Source organism: Melopsittacus undulatus, chromosome 3 (assembly GCF_012275295.1).
Source record: "Melopsittacus undulatus isolate bMelUnd1 chromosome 3, bMelUnd1.mat.Z, whole genome shotgun sequence".
Classification (NCBI taxonomy): Eukaryota; Metazoa; Chordata; class Aves; order Psittaciformes; family Psittaculidae; genus Melopsittacus; species Melopsittacus undulatus.
The window spans coordinates 43,062,220-43,079,176 of record NC_047529.1 but is presented as its reverse complement, the minus strand read 5'-3'; the positions used below and the strand labels follow the sequence as shown (position 1 = coordinate 43,079,176).

Here is a 16,957-nt window from a genome sequence, read left to right as displayed (position 1 = left end):
TTCATAATTCTGTTAGGTAAATGGTATTGAACTGAGATCATTCAGCTAACTCCATTTGTGACACAGCCCTGATTCAGAGCTATTCCTCCAGTGGCAATGTCAGAGGGCATTTCATCTAATAATCAGTTTTGCAAAATGAGTTTACATGAGCTTTCTCAAACAACTGAAGCCTACTAACAAATTAGCAACAGCAAACTGTGAATTTAATAATCCCATGCACAAGATGGCTTTGCTAGTTCATTGTTTCCATTTTAATACATCTTGTTGATAAGAAAATGAATGCTACACATTAATGTGAATCATACTGTTAAGGTTTTTCCTTACGTATTGCCTGTCTTGCTTGTCAAAAAGAAACTCAAAACAAAACAAAACAAAAACCAAGCCAAACTAAACAGAAATGTATGCCTTTACTGCAAAGTTCAAATGACACCAAATAGTTGTAAGAATTTAACACTGGTTATTTTAGTGTGATTAAACTATAAAATTCTCTTTGTTTTATGGATTAAAGCACTGGTTTGGACACTAATTTTCTTTCACTTTTTTTTTCTTTCCAGTTTATGAAAAGAACACCTGAAGTCACAAACTTAAATTCTTTTTTGAATAGCTCACTTAAACTTTTTGATGAAATTGCAAAAATGGCATTTTACTTTTCATCACTGTGACCCACTGGACATTAACTACTGCTTTCAGGATCTTTCAACCAATTTTAGATACACTTCTAGAACCTTGCAATAGCTACAAAGGTACAGTCAAATATTTGACATATTATCTCCTTATCCAAATGCATTTCTAGAATATTTAAAAGTCACTATGATTTCCAGAGCTGTTTTTTCTTCTATGATTTCTTTATCTGCTTTTATACTTTAACAGACAATGGTATAAATATGTCCAAGTCTACTTCAGAAATAGTAGTATCCTAAACATAAAAGTATCATGTCATAATTTGCTATGCAACATCTACAATTACATAAAATCCTAAGTAGAGAGCCTAAGCCAAAAGACGATCCTCTCCTCATCCTCGCTTCTCATTTGCCTTAATGTTAGGTGGGCAGCATGTATTGGAGACCTGGATTTAAGATGTGTGTTAGTTTCTTAGACAAAATGATAAAAAGCACCCTCTGGTAATGAGCCCCAGACCTCTGCAGAGTCCCAAGAACCATGGGCATTCTGCCAGGTATGGGATTTTACTATGAACATATTCTGATTTTTTAATGGAGTAAACAATTTGTCCTTGCCAAGCCTGTTGTATGGAATGTCCATGTCCTCTATGAAGTCACAGTTCAAACAAAACAGAGGCCCAATTTCTACAATTTATTCTCATGAGAACCGAGCCAAGTCACACTCATTTCTGCCTTTATGGAGTACACTATACAGCATAATTAACAGCTTCAAAGCTAGCCAATTTGCAGAATTGATGAAGCCACTTTCCAGTGTAGAGGCTGCTAATAATCAACATTGTGGCGCACTGCATAGATTAACAAAAAAGAGAGAAAAATGTGTTAATGACGTTTTATATCCAACGTTCCTGCCTGCTTGTACTATATTCAGATGAGACAGTTAAAGACTATTTATTACAAAAACAGGATGACAAAAGTCTGGAAGTGCCTTGCTGTGGTTATTTGTTAACTAAAACTAATCCAACATAAACTGAGTGATTTGTATTTCTTTGGGTGCCTTCTGCTTTCAATTGCCCAAGAAGAACAAGCTGATGGGGTTGCTCAGTATAACCACTTGGAGGGATTTAGTCTGCTATGTGTAATAGCAGATATGCTGAATTCAGTGGTAATTGAATTCCTTAATTAAACTGAATCCTTAATTAGAGCCAGGGTTTCATGCATGCCCTCTGTAAGATGAGAGTACCAGCCTCCAACTCACTTGTCCACTTTAAGGCTGCCTCATTATGCATGCATGCTATTTCCTGCTTATTTAAAAAGCTCAGTGTGATAAGATACCTTATAAATTTTAACTCCTGAAATTCCACAATTTTACCCTACATATCTTTAAGATAGTCGTGAGACTGTTCTTTTAAAAATACTCTTCTGCGTTTTGCTACAGCTCTGTCTCAACAGAATGCTCTAAGTGAATTTGCTTTTCTTGCAACCATTTCTCCATAGCTTCTTTTAAATTGAACCCAGCTTATAGTAATTCTTACTGAGTTTTCCTAAATAAGTTATGAATTTAAAATCAGCACCTCCAGTGTAAAAAAAACTCCTATAGTTCTTTTTGGTTTTGCTTACAGATGTCTGGAGAGCTAGGGTTATTCTTATTAACTGACCTGTAACCCTTTGCAGAATGTGGGATAGTATACTTCAGGAAGGCAGCAATACTCAGAGCAAAGTACATCAGGGCTGCTGAGAAACTATACCATTTAAAATGAGTGCAAATCAAGTCAGACTAATGATTTTGTCTTAGTTTAGACTGTGAGGAAATATGCAAGGAAACAAAAGAATGACACAGAAAGCTTATTTTCCAACAGGCTGTAACCCTGCACCACATAAGACTATCCTAACTAACCTAGCCTAACCTACACAGGGTCAGAAAGAGACAATATGAAACACTGAAGAAATATTCTTCTATTTCTAGTAAATTAAAATCAATAGTGGTGATCTGGAAGAACATCACCATGAAGCCTGTGTCTTCCCAAACCCACCTATTTAAGATATTCAGACACAGCAAGAAAGCGAAGATCATAAAGCCTTGCAGTCACCAGGAATGCAGAAAGCTCAGTAGATACACTTGGCAAAAATCTGTGACCAAAAACTTCCGATTCCAAACTGCGCCATCGCCATCTTGTGAAAAAGCTCCACATGACAGGTGTCATGCCTGACCAAGCCAGATAACATGTCAGGAGAAAGATCTTTCCTTCCTGTTTCACTTACATAGACTGAGCCATTCTGAAGATGTTCATATCAGCTAACTACCGATTAGTGTCAATGCATCATGTTTCTAAGTTAGCTCCATGCATTTCTTAGCCAGAGAGACTATATAAAGGCAAACTGCTGTCTCAACGGAGTCCAAAATTGTAGACACAGAATGAGAATGATATGAAGCCAGACCAGCCCATGGCTCCAAAACTGCACTGATTAATTGCCTTTTACTGTCAGCAGGAACAAGGCAGCCATCCATTTTTATTCTTCAGAGAAAAACCTTAAAAAGCAAAATGACTTTGACCAGTCAGAACAGTAATTTAAAATAAATAAATAAATCGAGTCCAATAAATGTGACAGTGTAGTGCTCTCTAAATGGAGAAATCAAATATGTAAACCCTAAATAATCCCTGTAGCACTCTGCAGAAAAGGATCTCAGGATTATCATGGATCATATAGTGAACATGAGTCTATAACACAAAGCTATTTTTAAAAGGCTAACCTCCAATTTCCATTTGCCAAATGCAAATTGAAGTTGTTTCACTTGCCAATGTTAAGAACAGTGAAAAAACACATCTAGTTCAGAGAATCATAGTTTTCATGGAACTTTGTCAACTTTTAGGTATCTGCTTTTCTCCAAACCAGAATGATAGGGAGTTAAAAAAAACCAGTTAGGAGAAAAGAAGGAACAATTCTCAGTGATATCGAAAAGAATGCTACAAATGGGATGGTAAATTTTCCATAAGAATAATACAAATAATGGGCATAATTTGTAGCCAAAAAGATTTTGGGGATGGGAGTAGAAGGAGATGGCGAAATGGGGTTAAAAGGGCAGAAAAATAGTGTAACAATCTATTTAAGAATAGAGTGAAATTGCCTTAAATGTAGAATTTGCTGGAGAGTTCTCTAGATAGATTTGATAATACGTGTCTTTATGGGGTGAGGGAGATATAACCCTGTATACTCGTCTAGGATAACATCTCCTGTAGACTGGTCCTTGGTTCTGCTGTGATTGCTCTCTCTTGGAAAACGTGACAAAGTCAGATGTTAAAATAGTTTTACCTTTTCTTAGAATGATGTCCTCGTTGAGTAATAATTACAGTATTTATAGTAGGCACATAGAATCATAGAATAGTTAGGGTTTTAAAGGGCCTTAAGATCATCAAGTTCCAACTCACCTGCCATCCGATGCCCCTGACATGTCACCCAAGGCTCTATCAAACCTGGCCTTGAACACTGCCAGGGATGGAGCATTTACCACATGTCTTAAGGAGTCAAAATTCTCTCATTTAATAAATTCTCTTTTTTTTTCAGAAAGGCATTGAAAGAGAAATAAACATTAATTCAAATGCCAGCAATGTAAAGGATAACAAAATGACTCAGCTGTTTATACTGTCACTGTGCCATTTTTACCACCAAGCACAGTGATTGAATAGTATCAGTTCAGAGATAAAGAATCTCAAAATAAAAATGAAACCAAACAACATGGAAAAAAATGGAGTGGACAGTTGCATTCTGAAGAGTTAGCAACTCCTTTAGAGTGAAATTCTTTATCCATATTTGATGAAGTCATGTAGCTTAGGTGTACTTTTACACTCTTCATAAAAGCTGGATTCTTACATTGCAACATCTACAAACACGGATTTCTAAAATAGTTGTTCATCCTGGAGAATTAAAATCTCTAGGGAGACCTTCTAACAGTCTTCCAGTACCTAAAGGGGCCTACAAGAAAGCTGGAGAAGGACCGTTTACAAGGGTAGGTAGTGACAGGACAAGGGGGAATGGCTTTAAGCTGAAACAGGGTATATTTAGATCACATATTAGGAATAAATTCATCCCTGTAAGGATGGTGAGGCACTGGAGCAGGTTTCCCAGAGAAGCTGTGGCTGCCCCATCCCTGGCAGTGTTCAAGGCTAGGTTGAACGGAGCTTTGAGCAACCTGGTCTAGGGGAAGGTGTCCCTCCCTTGTCAGGGGAATTAGAACTAGATGATCTCTTAAGACCCTTCCAACCCAAACCATTCTGTGATTCTATGAATTCCACGGCATCCTGTCAAGCAACAAAGTGCCCAGAGTTACTGCCTTATTGAAATATTTTCTTTTGTAGCCTACAGAACTATGATCTACTTGAGAACTGAGCCTTCAAAAAACTCAAATTCTATTTTTTCACATCTAGAAAAAGCCACAATAAGGCTACCAGCAATGCCTTATTAAAAACACAAATGAACAATCCTTTGATCTCTTAATGTGTTCCTTACAGATCTCTGAATCTCACCTTGGTCCTTACTCTCAACATAACCCTATCTTGTGGAAATCTGCCTAACATTCCCTGATTCTGACCAGAGAGAGTAGTTAAGATCATTTATGAAATATTAAAAAACATTAAATTATACTGTAATAAGCAAAAAAAAAAGTATATATATATATGTAGAATAGTACATATCATACATTTTCATCTAACAGACTTGTTAGGGTAAAAAAACATACACAGCCTTGTCCGTTTGAATGGTAGTTGACAGCCAGCACAAGAAGAAAAATTACTCAGATTATGGATAACTCCTGCTTGCTACAATTTATCAAAACTAACCGTGATCTAGCATTTAGCTTTGTTATTCCACAAAAAAATACCTCAAAGCAATGTACTCAGGTTTAAGATGCTCACACTGCCCTTGCTTTTTGCCACATGAAATTTTGCTGTTGCGGTTTGCAGACTTTGCCCTGTATGCTATCCTGCCATGGCTCATCTGCAATCACCATGTCATCTGATTTTTTTTTTCTTCAAAACTTTCAATAGCACAGAGGAAAAAAACAAAATCAATATTCAAAACTCTGCTCTTTTTGTTAACCGTTTGATCATATATTCACAGACTTAAATTGAAAGAAAAATCTTTACCCAAGATTAAACTTTTAATCATACAAATAAGAACAATAATATACTCCAAAGCATGAGCTATCTGAAAACAGAGTTTCAGTCTTCTACATAATATGTATTCTTAACATCCACTTGAATATATTAATACTCTCTTCAGTGAAAGTACAATCAGTAAGGCAAAATATGTTTATAATGAGAAGTCACTACAGTTTTCCATGGTGAAAATAGCATTTGCAAATGCTATTTGGTATTTACATGCAGATGCTTTAGTGGATGCAAATAGGTTTCTGAAATAACTCAAAACTTCCCCCAAAAATATTATGTTTATTTTGAGAAATTGCATCTACAGAAAGAAATAACATATATTTTAAAGACTCTAAGAAAGCCATAATGAATAGTAATGGATATTATCCTCTTTACTCAGTTCTACAATATATTCTCTACATGGTATATCAAGTCAGCTTAAAAACTGGTGTACTGCACATCATTTATTGTGCTATACTTTTCTTCAAAATCCAAAAGCAAAAGTCTTTCAGAACTATGAACCATCTTAAATCTTTTATTTTAATTGTAATATATTTGGGATGAGAGAAATGGTCTGCTTGTCTTTGTACTGTGCCTAAGACAAGAATATAATAACACGTTTTGACTTGCACAAATACTTGAGCTTTTACAGAACTTTGCTCTTGCATCACTCACAAACAACATGAATAGTTGAATTTGGTGCCAAGTCTCCAGCACCAAATTCTGTGATAATATCTTCCATATCTATCAATAGGTTAAAATCTAAAAAAGAAAAAAGCTGTCTTATTTAAGAACACATTATTTCTCCCTTTCTTAAGTAAATACTACAAATGGATTTGACTTTCAGCTACAATTGTTTAAAATTCTATCTGTCTTTCAATGGGGACGTTTCTGTTTATACTGGCTTTAGTGTTAGTGTTGAATGAAGATTTTTCCGTAGGAGAAATAAACGACTTTCTTTTCAAGGCTGGTCTCCTAAGGCAACCTAAAGCAAATCTGTTCTTGTCAGCAGCTGACAAATAGTATTGCTTTCACAGAACGTACTATTTTTCAGACACCCATGCTTTCATGGTTTTGGCAAACTAGCACTATTGTTATTTAGACTCTAAAAGATGTTCTGCAGATGGCTAAAGCAACATCAAGTGTTTGCGCAAGCTGATGAACTGCTGTGTCTTTTCTGCAAAGGCCACACCTCTAGCTTTATTTCTGTCACATAACAACCAAAATAATGGCATTTATTATTATGACAACTATTAACTGTGCTCATGAGGCCCACACAGACAGCAGCATCAGTAACCTCTAACTTAGACTACATTAAGTAGTTTATTAAAGTCATAAAAATACATACTTTGGACAGGAAACTGGGGTTTTAATAAGGCCCTCATGGAGCCTGGTACAACATAAAGGTATGATATGTTCAGTCTTCTGATAGATACTTATCAAAGGAGGAGCCTTGATCTGTGTTCAAACTGAGCACACCTTGCTCAGTCAGACTTCACTACGGCCAGTCCAAAACACAGCCAGAAAAGTAGCAAATCACAGAATCCCAAAGGTTGGAAGAGACATCGAAAGATCATCTAGTCCAACCCCCCTGCAAGAGCAGGGTAACCTAGAGTACATTACACAGGAACTTATCCAGATGGGCCTTGAATATCTCCAGCGTAGGAGACTCCACAAACCCCTGGGCAACCTGTTCCAGTGCTCTGTCACTCTTACAGTAAAGAAGTTTTTTCTGATGTTAATGTGGAACCTCCTATGCTCCAGTTTACACCCATTGCTCCTTGTCCTATCCCTGGATATCACTGAAAAAAGCCTAGCTCCATCATCCTGACACCCACCCTTTACATATTTGTAAACACTGATGAGGTCACCCCTCAGTCTCCTCTTCTCCAAGCTAAAGAGACCCAGCTCCCTCAGCCTCTCCTCATAAGGGAGCTGTTCCACTCCCTTCATCATCTTTGTGGCTCTGCGCTGGACTCTTTCAAGCAATTCCCTGTCCTTCTTGAACTGAGGGGCCCAGAACTGGATGCAATATTCCAGATGCAGCCTCACCAATGCAGAGTAGAGGGGGAGGAGAACCTCTCTTGCCGTACTAACCACACCCTTTCTAATGCATCCTAGGATGCCATTTGCCTTCTTGGCCACAAGGGCACATTGCTGGCTCATGGTCATCCTCCTGTCCACCAGGACCCCCAGGTCTCTTTCCCCTTCACTACTTTCCAGCAGGTCAACCCCCAGCCTGTACTGGTACATGGGGTTGTTCTTCCCCAGATGCAAGAGCCTACACTTGCTCTTGTTGAATTTCATTAAGTTTCTCCCTGTCCAACTCTCCAGCCTGTCCAGGTTGCGCTGAATGGCAACACAGCCTTCTGGTGTGTCAGCCACTCCTCCCAGTTTAGTGTCATCAGCGAACTTGCTGAGGGTACACTCAGTTCCCTCATCCAGGTCATTGATGAAAATATTAAATAGCACCGGTCCCAGCACCGACACCTGAGGGACTCCACTAGTCACAGACCTCCAGCTAGATTCTGTGCCATTGACCACAAGTCTCTGCCTTCTTCCTTTCAACCAGTTCTTGATCCACCTCACTACCTGATTGTCAAGCCCACACTTCCTTAGCTTATCTATGAGGATGCTGTGGGAGACAGTATCAAATGCCTTACTGAAATAAAGAAAAAACACATCTACTGTTCTACCATCATCCCTCCACCTAGTCACTTCCTCATAGAAGGCTGTAAGATTGGTCAAACATGACTTCCCCCTGGTAAAACCATATTGGCTGTTCTTAATGACCCCCTCATCCTTGATATATCTAGAGATGGTGTCAAGAATAAGTTGTTCCATCCATAAGGCTGACCGGTCTATAATTACCTGGGTCCTCCTTCTTGCCCTTCTTATAGACTGGTGTGACATTTGCTATCCTCCAATCCTCAGGCACCTCTCCCGTTTCCCAGGACTTACCAAAGACGATGGAGAGTGGCCTAGCAATGACCTCCGCCAGCTCCCTCAGCACTCGTGGGTGCATTCCATCCAGACCCATCGATTTATAGATGTCCAGATTGCATAGCTGATCCCTAACCCGATTCTCATCTACCAAAGCAAACTCCTCCTTTGTCCTGATGCCTTCTAGGGCTATAGGAATCTTGGGCCCCCAGGGACAGTCTGCAGGAGCAAATCCAGAGGCAAAGAAGGCATTCAGCACCTCTGCCTTCTTTATATCCTCTGTCTCCAGGCTGATGTTTGCATAAAACTTTGTAATTATAGATTTCAAGCCAGACATTTTATCTTTTTTCAAGATGACCATAACCCACTTCCCTGGCAACTGCCAATACAACCACCCCATAGTGTACCATGCATGAAAACGATTGTCATATTTTGATTCTAGCTGGACGTCTATGCAGTGAAGTGTGAAAAAAAATCAGTAGTTCTAATAAATAATAAAATACAATAATATAAAATAAATACCTAAATAAATAGGTGAAAGAACATTCTGCAGCCTGCTGAAGGGAAGGAAGCATCTTTAGAAAGGGCCTCCTGGGAAATATGAGCTATATGTACGGTTGCTATTGATAACATAAGCAACTTTAAGTTGGCCTTCAGTAAGTACATAAAACTCACAAAAGGGTACAGGACAAAACTTTCTTTATCTGTGCACAACATATATTGGCCTCACCCTGCAGGGAAGATCAACAATATGCTCTCTGCAGACATCTAAGACAGCTCCATTTACTGTCACACATACTGTGCAGAACAAAAGAGGATCTATGGAGCAAATGATGCAGAGTACTAGATGTTCACAGTATAGTTGTTGGAGTTATTCCAAACCTACCTTGCAGTAATTTTAGTCTGCTTTCATGAACTCAAGAGCCATTAGCAACTGCAGCACCTTAGGCTTGTTCCTGGAGTACAAGGTTTGGTTTAAATGAATCATACTGTTCTTCTCCAGTCCCGAAAGACATCTATATAGGACTGCAGCAACTTCTGGTTCTTAAAATATACCTATTCTGGAGTATCTTGGTTGCTGAAAAAAAGCCAGACAGGAGTCTGAAGAAACAGTATCTGCTGGGATATAACCCATTAAACAGAGGCTTTTTTTGCTCAGAACAGTTTCCTGATTTATTTACTTTACTAGGCATAAAACAAACAGTTGCACAGGGACACTGGGGATAGGAAGAAGCATGTGGAAAGAGATGTTGATGGAAGACTCTTTTTATCATTGACAGTTTTACCTTAACAAGTATCAACTACTGCTAAGTGGAGGATAAAAAAAGTGCTTTGGAGAATTAAATACAGTTAAACACATATGTTGCTGACTTTTCAGTACTAACATCTACATCTGTCTTTGCTTCCCCCATTCACCACATAGCAAGTTTTAATTTTGGTATATTAATGAACAAAGGTGCTGTGTTCGTCTGTTTTACACTGACCAATATAAGTAGCTGCTTCATTGCTTCTTTCAATACACTGTTAATGAATTGTGATTCTTTTCCTAATTGCAAATAGCTCTCAATCAAAATTGCAAGAGCCCATTTAGGAAGCCTATTAAGTCAGACATGTTTTGTTGGGTTTTTGGGGTTTTGTAGGTTTTGTTTGTTTGTTTTATTTTTTTATTTTTAGTTCTTTTCAGAAAAAAAAGAGGCTAGATTTAGGTTAAATATAAGGAAGAATTTCTTTACTGTGAGGGTGGTGAGGCACTGGAATAGGTTGCTCAAGGATGTTGTGGATGCCCATCCCTGAAAGTGTTCCAGCCAGGTTGGACAGGGGTTTGAGCAACCTGGTCTAGTGGAAGTTGTTCCAGCCTCTGGCAGTGGGGAAAGGATTAGATGATCTAAAATTAAGGTCCTTTCAAATCCAAACTATTCTATGATTCTACTATTTCATCTTCAAATTTACTTGCTTGTATACATGGCTGTTTTAGAAATATCACATGAAAGAATTTTTTAAGAAGTCTCCCAGTATAAGGCTAAAATATAAAAACTACAAGGTTGCATAGGTATATATGAAATTTATGCTAAATTATGTTTTCTATTATTATTTTATTGGATTTTCCTATTGCTTCTTCTCATCAGAAACCTGCCAGTACATTCTTTTTTCATAAAGAATAATCCTCTGCAACAGTGCATACAACATAACCTGATAGCAGCAGCTGCAGTGTGCTGATGGCCTCCTTGCTGTGGAGCCCTTCAGCTCAACCTTACAGCATATCTTTGCTCAGCAGCTCCCAAGAACTGCCTCCCATTTGAAAGAAAGGAGACTCATATGTCAAGAGCTCTATTCAGTTCGTTAGGTTAAAGTTCATACACCACACCTGCCAGCGAGGATTCAGTCTATTGCTGTAATGCCTTCTTTCTCCAGAGCCTTCTTTCTGGCTTAAAGTTCTTTGTAAAGGAAGTTTTTCTTCAATAACTGCATTGCAGTAAATCAAAAGAATTAAGTCAGGATTGACGTAATTTAGGAATCTACTACTTGGTATGTTACTAAATATTTTTGTGATTGTATTATATTCCCCTGAAGTAGATAATGTATTCTAGTGCACCCATGAATATGTATGTAAACATACAAGCATATCAGTATAAAAAGAATCATAATAAATGTGCAATTTCAACTGGAAATTGAGGAAATACACTCAGAGGTAAACCTATCACCAGATCTGGGATCAAGAGAAAACATCCTGCCAAGACTACATGGTCACAAAATACTGAGAATTACAGCCAAATGAAACTACTTTGATTTTTAATCCCAACTAACTATAAAACCATATCAGTGATATTACCTGAAGTTATCCAGAACCCATGAGATCTGTAAAGAGTTGAAGTATGAATAATACACTGGACCTACAATGCTTTCTCACAGCACTTTCAGTTAAAGACAACTCTTTCCTCAAAGATTATGCAAAGATATTAGTGAAGTGTAAGCAGCTTTTGGAAAAGTAAAACAGGCAAAGAGAACATAGATGGCTACACAGCAGGAAAGGTAATCTATGAGCCAGAAAAAAGGGAAGAGAGAAGGCACAGATAAACAGATACACAAGCAAACAGATTTAAACAACAAAAAAAACCAACAAAACCCCCTCAAAAACTCCTAACAAAAAAAAAAAAGGAAACAGAAATAAAAACTGAGTTTGTACAAAAATAAGTGGATGTTGAACTTCAGTCAGATCCATTTCTCTGAGACTATCTTGTGGAAACACTCATAAAATGGGCTATTTCCAGGTCTCTCTCTAAACCAATTGAGGTCACATTTAGTTTGCAAATTAATTCTGTTCTGGCATTTCTTATCTTTTGATGTAGCAGCCATATTTTTAAATTCAGTCTGTTCAGATTAATAAACGGCAAACAACAAAAATCATCTGTCATAATGAATTATAAGACCTTTCAACAAATATAATCAGTGGAGTTAGAAAGGAGAATATTTTAATTCACAGCAATGAGCTTTATCACTTAAGCTGTAAGACTAGGTAGCTGCAGCAGAGAATGAACTAAAAGCAGAGGCTGAGAATGGAACAACTGCCACCTCATCACAGATTACAATTACCTAGCAAAGCTGACAAAAGCAAGGAAACAAGCAATTCTGTATCCTACTTTTGACTCCAAAAAGGAGTAAGATAGATTACTTACAGACAATATTCAAACCATATACTTTCCGGAAGGCAGTGCAGTCAAACAGAAGAACTAGGAAACACTAGAAATATCGATTTTATTCCCACATTAGTACTGATGTACCCTACACTGGCTTCTGAATTACTCTGTCTCTTCCATCCCTCTCAGAAATACATACACATTAGCCACCCATTCTTGTTTTCCCCACGTAGCCCACTCAAGGTCCATGCCCACCTCTACCCCCTCTCCTGTACATAGGTACCCAAACTCAAGCCCCAGAAGCCACCCCACTGGTGGTACACAACCCTCAGAGTAGTTAAATGGAAACTGGGACCTCAACATGCCTATGTATAGAGGATATGATGCTGTGTTCTCTATACCTGCCAGTGTATATTTCTCCGCTCCTCCAGAGTATTTTCTAAGGTGCTAAATTTGCAGCATTCTTTATAGATAAAAATTGTTACATTAATTTTAAATTAATTACCATTTATCAAAATTACCATTCAAAATGCTTACAACCTTAGCTGTTTCCAAACTAGTATATCTTTTCTACGCATCCATAGCAGTAGCAGTACCCAGGCATCCATCTCTGGATATATCTTCACAGAAGTCTCCAAAGTGGCACAGAAGTAACCGTTACTGGAACTGGTACATCCAAACAACCTGGCACTCTGCTCATGCTGTTAAACCTTACATCTCAGAGTGCCCACTAATGAAGCTGCAATGCTGCTGATACCCCAAATAACTCATTTAGAATGAGCTTGGCTGTTTCTGCAGAGCACTCTGTGTGCTTTCTTGTGCAAAGCTCCATATCTGGGCCTACCATGCAACAGGCTTCCTACGTTGTGGGAAGCAATTGGAATTTGAAAAGCTTTGTGGATTGAAGGAAATTGTACTCAATACCTGCAAATGGCCATTTTCAGATTACACCAAATGCTGGGGGAGAGGTCAGACTGTGAAAGATACTGCTCTAATGCCAAAAAAATAAGTACCTGTCAAATACTGTGTTTTTAATCCAAGACAGAAAGAGTCTGAGAGTTCACACTAGCATTTAGGTAGTGGCAAAGTCACTTCTCCACTAATCTTGTTCTCAGCAAGACATGAATTGTTTTCTCTCAAACCTCATAAAGAAAACGATTTTCAGGTATGTAACTAAATCAGGTGATGACACTAAATTATACAGGATAAAAGAGATGAGGATGAACTGTGACAAACTCAGTATAGGCATGATAAGATGAAATGACATGGAAAAAGGACAAATAAAGTTCAGTGTAGTAATGATGAGGGCAGTAAAATCCTCATGCTTGTGATGTAGCCATAACATCTATGAATACAATCATAGTTTCCTAAATGCAATGACTGGTAATGGTTTGAAAGGACCAACAGTGAGATCTCGAGGCCACACTCAAAGCTAATGAGAGGGTAAAAAGGAAATTTCACGTGAGGAGGTATTAGAAAGGCAAAAAGCGAAGAATTTCACTGTGATAAGATATTCACTGAATATTGTCTATTGTGTTTAAACACTACAATAGAACTCAAAAACATCCAGAGGCAGCTAGTAAGGATGATCAAATATAGAACAGTTTACATAGTAAGAGATGCTAAGTAAGATGGTAGTCTTCAATATGGAAGAGACAGCTCAGGAATGCATGCAAGATGCTTATTGATTCTTGACTGATACTGAAAAGGAGAACAGGAATCTTCCAACAGAAGAAGTAGGGAACACCAAACCAAATTAAGAGGAAGCAGGTTCCAAGTAAACAAAAGGAAGTGGTTCTTCAAACACAAAAGATAAACAGCATAATTCTTCACCACAGGATATCGCAGATGCCAAAAGTTTACATGAATTCAAGGGAAAACTTCACTCACTAATGGTGGAGAAGTCCATTGAGGGCTACTAAATTCATTGAAAACATCTGGCTATGATTCCAATCTTATAATTGGACCCTGGAAGAGCACATGGAGAGAAGCACTGTACTTGCTCACTTTGTCCTTATGCTTTCCCGTGGGCACCACTTCTGGCCGTCAGAAGCAGGATGCTGAGCATGATGAACCTTTAATCTGACTAAATGAGTATGTGCAAGTGAATTAAACAATGATAGATGTTGGGACCTGCAAGTTGCTCATCTACATCATTAAATTAATAGACCCCAGCTGTGAAGGTCTCTTGCAGACATTTCAGTGAATCTAATTATCTTTACCCCATATAATAGCCTAGAATAGGCTAGGGACTATTCCAAACATAGTTTACTGAACTTATTCTTCTAACCTTTTGTTCAGACTGAAGCATTTGTAGCAGGATTTAAAGCTGACAAATAGAAGTGCTGTACTAATAGACAGGAGGGTTACTGACTGCTTCTTTTGTAATTTTTTAGTAATTTTAATTATAAACCTTTGAGCTTCATTACTGTCGTCTATCCATAACAGCTTCTGAGATTGGAAGCTTCTCCAGTAACTTGAGCTCTTACATGGGCTGGTTTCACTACTGAGATTTATGGTACAGACATCAAAATATTAGAATGAGTAAATAATGACTAACTTCAACCAGCAACTTTGAAAGGAAAGGTGACTCCTTTTCCTTTACTTATGCTCATTTAAGAAAAAAACATATCGAAGACTGTGAAATAAAAGACTACACCTGGGGCACACTGGATGTTTATAGTCTTGTGTGTTCTGAATGGATGGAAAATAGCAGAGTATTTTATCAGGTGTGATAGGATGAAGTACAAAATGCTGAACCTCCAGGAAATCTTCTTGACACTAAGATCTATTGAGAAATTTCTTCTCAAGGAAATAGAGGAAGCCCTGTTTCCTGGAATAATTCAAATTGTACTTCACAAAATAGTAAATATATACAAAGAACATCCTGCGTTTAGAAGAGAATGAAGCAGATGACAATTTTTTCTACATTTATGCTGGACAAGCCCCAGACTCCTCCTCTCTTCTCACATGTATACACAGGCAAAAGCATGGTCAAAACATACAAAAAGTAAAGATAAAAGGATGAAACTGGAAATAATGAATGACTATCACTACGGTTTTACTTCAAAATTTCCCTTAGTCTAATAAATCCAACCTTTTTATTGATATCATTTTAACGAGAAATATAAATAAAAGAATTACAGTGAAATAATAACTTTAGCAAAGATCAAGAGTTTACAAGTGCATATCACAGTACATGTACAGCTACATGGCTCAGCTTCAATGACATCCTGTTTCAAAATCCTCTATTTCAAGTGAGATGGGAGGAAAATATCCCTTATAAAGGAAAGCACCTAGTCAAGGAAAACTGCAATTGAAGAGTCTCTCTCCAGAGCACAGCCATCCTTGTACTCCACCACTTGCAACTTTTGAGTCTTCAAGGACATCAACTAGTACTGGGATTTAGTCTACATAAGAGCACACCTTACTTGCCTCTGAGTTAAAACAGAAACAGGGATTCAGCTAGAGGAACTGCCACAGTTCACATGAATGGAGCTGTGATCAGACATCCCAACAGCTGCATGGCAATTTTGATAGTAATAAAATTTTTAGATTCTCCTTTTTTGGTACTTAAATTTTGAAGATACCCTTAGATTTCATTTATGTTGAACATTAAAGTGAAGATTTATGTTGAACAATTTATTTTGTAACTATCTGTATGGTAGGGTTTCACTAATCCCAAGGTAAAACCAGTGAATGCATACACACCCATCATCCAAGCAACCATGTACAATGTAACCCAAACAAGCCTTCTACCAGAATTTCTATAAGGAAGACTGCATCAGCTGACATGATTGGATATTTAAGGAAGGGCACTGGTCATCCCTAGATGCGATGTTCCAAAACTAGAGTGTGTGAACGTATATACACATCTTAAAAAAAGAAATCTGTCTATAACATATTACAGTGAACAGTATTGGTCCACACTGTAAATTGAATGTACATTCAAATCCCACCCCTAACAACATTTAAACAAAACCTCAACCAAACAAAAACAGACTAGACTATTATATTTTTTTTATTATTCTCCAAATTATAAATCCACATAAACCCACAGAAATCAGAAAAATATCATGTGCATGTTCACTGTTCCTAAAATTAAAGGATAACTAAGATTGGACATGACCTCAAAAGGGGTCTCTAGTCCAGCCTCATGGGCCAAGCATTGCTCAGCTATGGGGTCAGGGCCAGGTTGCTTAGGGCTGGTCTTGAAAACAGCAAGGAAAAGGGGCTGCACAACCACATTGGGCAACCTATTCCAGAGCTTCACTGTACTGTATCAGAAAAGTATTAACTAGGCATTAAAAAGAAACAAGGATATATGTTGAAAAAGAAACTGTCTTGCTGTCCTCTGTACTTATCCAATTAGACATCAGTGTGATACCTTGCATAATTTTGATGCTGTTAACTAAAAATGGTAAAATTATCTAAGACAAAACTGATCATCTGCATTTGCACGAAGCAAGCTTTTCTTTTTTTTTTTTTTCCTTTTCTATAACTTGGATAAAAACTGAAGACCACTGGAAAAGAACATTACTTGTACAACAATCAACACTGTTAAAATTAAACTTCTACTTTAGTAGCTTTTTCCCAATGGCTACACAGCATTTTCCTT

General features: G+C 37.8%; 1 protein-coding gene across 1 annotated transcript in view; it reads right to left on the bottom strand.

Moving 5' to 3' along the window:
* COL19A1 (collagen type XIX alpha 1 chain) overlaps positions 1 to 16,957 on the bottom strand; it is a 181,928-nt gene that overhangs the window by 99,562 nt on the left and 65,409 nt on the right. The gene's annotated exons all lie outside the window — the stretch shown is intronic.